The sequence below is a fragment of the Gorilla gorilla genome, chromosome 23, assembly GCF_029281585.2.
Source record: "Gorilla gorilla gorilla isolate KB3781 chromosome 23, NHGRI_mGorGor1-v2.1_pri, whole genome shotgun sequence".
Classification (NCBI taxonomy): Eukaryota; Metazoa; Chordata; class Mammalia; order Primates; family Hominidae; genus Gorilla; species Gorilla gorilla.
Genome location: NC_086018.1, coordinates 46,028,464 through 46,034,956, shown reverse-complemented (window position 1 = coordinate 46,034,956; position 6,493 = coordinate 46,028,464). Strand labels below are relative to the sequence as shown.

The following is a 6,493-nucleotide window of genomic DNA, read 5'->3' as shown; positions in this document are numbered from 1 at the left end:
GAGATCTGTGGTTCCTCACTTGCCTGCACCTTCTCTGCCTTCTCCTCTTACTATCACCTCCAATATCAGCAGGTCCTGGTCCTTCTCTGCCTTCTCCCCTCACCGTCATGTCCAATATCAGCAGGTCCTGGTGCTCTTTCCCTGAAAATATCCCAAGTCAGTTTCCTTCTCTCCACCTCAGCTGCCAGAGCCTGGCCCCACCATCATCCTCTCCCAGCTGGACAGGTGTTGCTGCCTTCCAAGTAGGGTCCCAGCCTCCACCCTTGGATGTAGACCTACAGGTAAAGCAGACACAAGGGAAGGAGCCTGGTCTGGTATCCAGCAGCTCACATCAAAACGGTGCTGTGAGGTTGCCTATTCCATGTTCTGGCTGTGGCTTGTGAAGGCAGCAAGAATCCCAGCTGCCCCACGAGGCTGCCTTGAGCCGAGACAGACTTGCAGCAAATTGGGCTAATCCAGGTTGGCCTGAAGTCAAGTTGGAACATGAGCAGGAAGTGACAAAAGCTTCCCTGGAATTAAACGCTATTTAGATTGCGTTTCCAGTGCCAGGAAAGAGCTGGCTTCAAGATGGAGCAGAGAGTAATTTTTACCAAATAAATGATGGGAATGTCATCCCCTGAGACAGTTAGAAAATCTCCTTGGCATCTGGTTTTAATTATACTATCTGCTCACTATCATTCCCAAGACAGTATTTCTCAAAATTCCAAGATATAATTTCTATTCTTTCATTGAACATTTGCTAAATGCTTACACCATAACAGACACTATACAAGGTACTTGGGAAACAAGGAGGCATTAGACGTTTGCTGACAAGAAGCCGTGTGCAGGAGAAGACGTTGTGCCATGGGGGTCATGGAATCCCTTCCCGAGGACCCCTCTCCTGGCACCTCCAACTCCACACTGAGTCCTCCATGAGGACAGCCACCATTTCTTCCTCCCCATCCAGCCATTGGTCGGTGCCATTCCCACATCAGGCTGCATGTTGACGGGAGGCTTCTTAGGGAACCAAGAGGAAGGTGAGCAGGCACTGGCCCCAGCCTGAGCCTCACAACCCTGCAGAGTCACAACCTCCCTGGCGGGGGAGCATGTAGGTATACATTGAACTTCGCCATGGTATCCCAGGAGTTGAAGCCAGTGTTTTTCAAAGAGGATTCCACACAGGCATTATTCCTGCAAAATGACCTAAGAGGGAGGGAAAATATAGGTGTCTGAGAGTGAGGGAAGAGAGAAAGAGGAAGCCTGGTGTCTCAGCAACTGATACACAATGTCTTCCTTCAAAGATCCACGGGACTTTCTAGGAGTTATGTATTAGAATAAAGTGGCTGAGCTGGATGCGGAGACTCACGCCTGTAATCCCAGCACTTTGCAAGGCTGAGGCAGGTGGATCACCTGAGGTCAGGAGTTGAGACCAGCCTGGCCAACATGGGGAAACCCTGTCTCTACTAAAAATACAAAATCAGCCAGGTGTGATGGTGTGCACCTGTAATCCCAGCTACTCGGGAGGCTGAAGCAGGAGAATTGCTTGAACCCGGGAGGCGGAGGTCAAAGTGAGCTGAGACGGCGCCATTGCACTCCACCCTGGGCAACAAGAGTGAAACTGCATCTCAAAACAAACAAACAAAGAAGCAAACAACAACAAAAAAGAATAAAGTGGCTGAGACTGTTAGCAACTCTTCGCTTTAACCCTCCATTCTCCACACTCACGTGGCTGTGGGTGCTTCCAGGCCTCCTCTGCTGGCCTCTCCCGGGGCTCTCACCTGATGCACCTGTGAGGCAGCCTGGAAAGGTATGCATATTGGAAACCAAATGGAGAAGACAACTGTGGAAATAAAGTTGGAAGGGCAATTTGAGGAGGACGTCCTCAATTGAGCCAGAAGAGATTTGTAGCAATGTCATCAGATGCAAACACACCACCCTTGGTTGGACTCAGACCAGGGACCAGGTTGCCCGAGTCTCCCTATGCCCAGAGTGAGCCACACGTGTGGGTGGGGAGCGGGTGTGCCATGCTACTCAGAATCCACACAGGTAGGCAGAGCGCTGAACTTGCTCATCACTTGCTGGGACAGTTCCAGCTCACACGAGAGGAGAGAGTAAAGGCTGGACACTCCGAGGCAAAATATGCGCTGAGCCAGGTGTGGGGGAGGGAGCTGGCCTGAGCCACCTTTACCAATGCACGCACCGACCATGCAGCAAGGCTTCGGTCCGTTGGATCTAGTCCTCATGACAGCCCTGTGAAGTCATGTCATCCTCAACTGTAGAGATCTCGGATTTGGGGATTAGGAATATAGGGTTCAGACAGGTCTAGCCACTTCACTAAAGTCACATCAGAAGCAGCTGGGAGCCACGGTTTGCCTGACTCCTAACCAGGTCTCTCTTCTGCAAGCTGCAGCCAAGGTGGGAGAGGATGGGGCAATAAGACACGGGTAAGACTGTGGGACCAGAAAGGCACTGAAGCTATTGTGAATCTGCAGGAAAGATATGGCTGTTCCTGTGGTTGACCTGAGCCAGCTGCCACCAGGGTCAGGGGCGGTGGGTAGAGAAAAAAGAAACCTCAGAGGCAAACAGCCTGGGAAAAATCAGAGGTCTGGGTAACGGCTCTACCCAGACATCTGCTGGGGCCAAGCTGGGGTGGGCAGGGGGTTTCATGTCAAATCAGCAGATGAGAGGTCTCGGGAGGTTCTGGGGAAGAAGGAGACAAAGGCCAGGCAGGTGAGGTTCCCGTCTCAGAAGCAACGAAGCAGGAAGGTCAGTGTAATGAAAACACAGAGGAAGGATATAATTCCCAACTCCATGTACTGCAGAAATACAGGAATTAAATTACAACCCTCCACTGAGAATAAACCAGCTGGTAACAATGAGAGCAGGGCAGGTGCCCCAGGCCCTGCAGTTTCGGGTACAGCACCCAGGCACACCCAGGAATCTGGCTCAGCAGCTCCCAGACCCTCCAGCGGGGCATTGGTCTGAACAAAAGACTCATGCCATGGACCTGGCCTCTGTTTCAAGGAGAGGCTGCACCCGCTCAAACTCACAAATGGGCCCACAGAAGCTGAAGAGCAAGCTCCTTTGCTTCCTTGCCTAGAATTGGTGTGTGGATGCCAGACTCCCTGTGATGTCGCAGAACCAGCAGCTGGCCAAAGGGCGCTTCAGTTTTGCAGGTTTTCATGGCTGAAGCTGCTGACCCAGAGAGGGCATCATATAAATCAGACGTGTCCTGGAGAGTTCAGCTGAGAAGAAATGGAAAAGAGGAGTGCTTCAGGGATGGGAGGCGCATCTTGCATGTTGTTAAGAGATGACTACAGATACATCTTTACATTTTCATTAAAAAATCAATAAGTCAAGTCATAATTATTGACTTTCATTCCAGTACACCATTTCCAAAATCTTCTCAGAGAACTGACCTCATTTGGCCCTCGCTGAAGGGACCTGCTGGTTTCAGCACTGAGAGATCAACAGTTTGGAAGCTGTCACTCCTTCGCCTACGAGAAGAAAAAAAAACAGAACCGTACTGAAAATGAGTAACTTTTCTTAGGGCCCTCGGAGAGTGCAGGTCACAGGGCAAACCACCGCCCTGAGATCTGGAGTGATGGCTCAATCCTGGGAGCCAAAAGCACCACGAGCTGACTTGGAACAGACGCCACGGCAGCTACACACCGGTGGGGGTACCTTAACGGACATTTCGACAAACTGCTGAAGGCAGCTTGAGGACGAGCATGAGAATGAGAAACTCCTCAGGGCCACTGTCTTACGAATTGCACGCTTTCATGAGCATCACGTCCACGGAGCCCCCCGGGTTCTTGGGGTGCAGATCCAAGATGGGTCCCCACACATCTATGGCATGGGAGAGAGGAGCTCTTGTGAAATGTGCCCAGAGTGTGCTCCATGACCAGGACTGCAATCCAGCCAGGAAGACTCTCAAAGCCTTCTCCAATGTGAGGAGAAAGAAATTCCCCAATTCCAGCCTCCTCCAGCCTTGAGAAAGGCCACGCCCCAGAGAAATGGATCCACTAAAAGCCTGAGATTTAATTGTAAAGTTACACAATGCTTCTCTTCTACACCAGCAGGGCTCCAGTATAATATCAGGGCATTACAGCAGAAAGAGCTTCAAGACAGAGGCTGTCTCTGAAGGAGAGTATGTAAGGAAGTCTCTGCTCTAGAGGAAGAGAAAAACAAAGACAGCAGAAAAATTTGAAGACTCTGGCACCTGGAGTTCCAGTGAATATTACATACAGACAAACTCCAACCCAGATCAACACAAAAGCTCAGATAGAAGTCCTATTGATTCAGCTCCTATTAATCAATCAGCACATCCCACTTTCAACAAACAATTACAAAACTATTTTGCCTATTGTCAAGAAACACAGTCTGGAGACAAATCAAGCATCAGAATCAGAGTCAGATAGGATATTGATTTTGGAATTTGAAGACAAGAAATTTGACCATAATTGTAAAGTAAAGGCTCTAATGGAAAAGACAGACATGCATTAACAGATGGGTAATGTAAGCAGAGAGATGGGAAATTTAAGAATCAAAAGGAGGCCGGGCATGGTGACTCACACCTGTAATCCCAGCACTTTGGGAGGCCAAGGCGGGTGGATCACCTGAGGTCAAGAGTTTGAGACCAGCCTGGCCAACATGGCAAAGCCCCGTCTCTACTAAAAATACAAAAATTAGCTGGACATGGTGGCATGAACCTGTAATCCCAGCTACTTGGGAGGCTGAGGCAGGAGAATCACTTGAATCTGGGAGGCGGAGGTTGCAGTGAGCCGAGATTATGCCACCACACTCCAGCCTGAGTGACAGAGCGAGACTCCATCTCAAAAAAAAAAAAAGGGAAATAAAAAACTTGTACCAAAAATGAAGAATGCCTCTGGTGGGTCCAACAGTGGACACACAAAGAAAAGAATTGGGAGGTCCACAGAAACTTCCCCCACCACCCACCACTAAATTGCAAAGAGAAAATTAGTCAGAAGACAAAAAGGAAAACAGAACATCCCAGAACCACATGACAGTTTCAAAAGGTGTGTCTTAGTCTGTGAGGGCTGCTATAACAAAATATCATCAACTGGGCAGCTTAGAAACAACAGAAATCTATTTCTTACTGTCCCAGAGGCTGGGAAGTCCAAGACGGAGGCATCGGCAGATTCCAAATCTAGTGAGAGCTTGCTTCCTGGTTCACAGATGGCACCTTCTTGCTGTGTCCTCACGTGGTAAAAAGGACAAGGCAGCTCTCTTGGGCTTCTTCTATAAGGTCACGAATTCCATTCACAAGAGCTTCATCGTCATCTTCCAAAGGACCTACCTCAAATCAAATCATATTGGGGGGTTAGGTTTCAACACGTGAATTTGCGGGGTAACACCAAAATTAAGACCATAGCAAAGTAACATACATGTGTGATTGGACTATCAGAAGGGGGAAAAAAGATAACAGAGCAGAAATAAATATATATCTGAAGTCATAATGGCTGATAACTTCCCAAAATTAATGACAGATTCCTAAACACAGATCCAGGAAGCTCTCTGAACAGCAAGTAGGATTTTTTAAAATTACGTCTAGGTATATGACATCCATATTATACTCAAAGATCAGCAAACCAAAGACAAAGAGGAGAGCTTGAAAGAAGCCAGAAAAAAGCATACCACCTCCCCTATATGAGAGCAGGAATAAGAATTCAGCAGACTTGGGAGGACAGTGGAGTGAAATCTTTCCAATATTAAAGTACTGACATTTAAAAGACCCAACTCTAGTCTCTTTCCCTTCCATGCACCACCACAGATCCTGTTGTCACCATGGGCTGCCACCCCACCCAGTGTTACCAGTATTGTAAGAAGAAGCCATACCCATTCTTACTTCTGCCAAGGTTTCCCTAATGCCAAGATTCGCCTCTTTGACCTGGGTTGGAAGAAGGCAAAAGTGAATGAGTTTCTGCTCTGTGGCCACATGGTGTCAGATGAATATGAGCAGCTCTCCTCTGGAGCCCTGGAGGCTGCCCTATTTGTGCCAGTAAGTACATGGAGACAGAAAATAATATAGGCCAGAAATTCAGACTCCATAAAGAAAGAAAGAACATTGGGGAAGGGATAAATGAAGGTAAAATAGAATTTTTATTTTTTATTCTTAATTGATTCAATAAATAACTGTTCAAAGTAACAGTAACCATTTATTAGATTATTATAGTACATGGAATAGTAAAATGGCAAAAGAAACGGAAGGGAGGAATTGAGAATATTCTAAGAACCTGCCCTACACAAGAAGCAGTGTAGTGTTATTTGAAGGCAGACTTCGGTTAGTTAAAAATGTGTATTGAATACTTTAGAGCAGCCAGACTGGAAAAAAAATGTATTTTTAAAGGAGTATAATAGATAAACTGAGAGAGGAGATAAAATTGATTATTATTATTATTACTATTATTTTGAGGCAGAGTCTCACTCTGTCACCCAGGCTGGAGGGCAGCAGTGCGATCTCAGCTCACTACAACCTCCACCTCCTCGGTTC

At 47.5% G+C, this 6,493-nt stretch overlaps 1 long non-coding RNA gene across 1 annotated transcript; it reads right to left on the bottom strand.

The window, feature by feature from the left end:
- Positions 1-1,919: 1,919 nt before the first annotated feature.
- Positions 1,920-5,290, bottom strand: LOC134758186 (uncharacterized). The gene is made up of 3 exons (XR_010133136.1): positions 5,100-5,290; positions 3,399-3,476; positions 1,920-3,224 (listed from the first exon to the last, which is right to left on the bottom strand). It is a non-coding gene; the product is annotated as an uncharacterized lncRNA (long non-coding RNA).
- Positions 5,291-6,493: the final 1,203 nt, after the last annotated feature.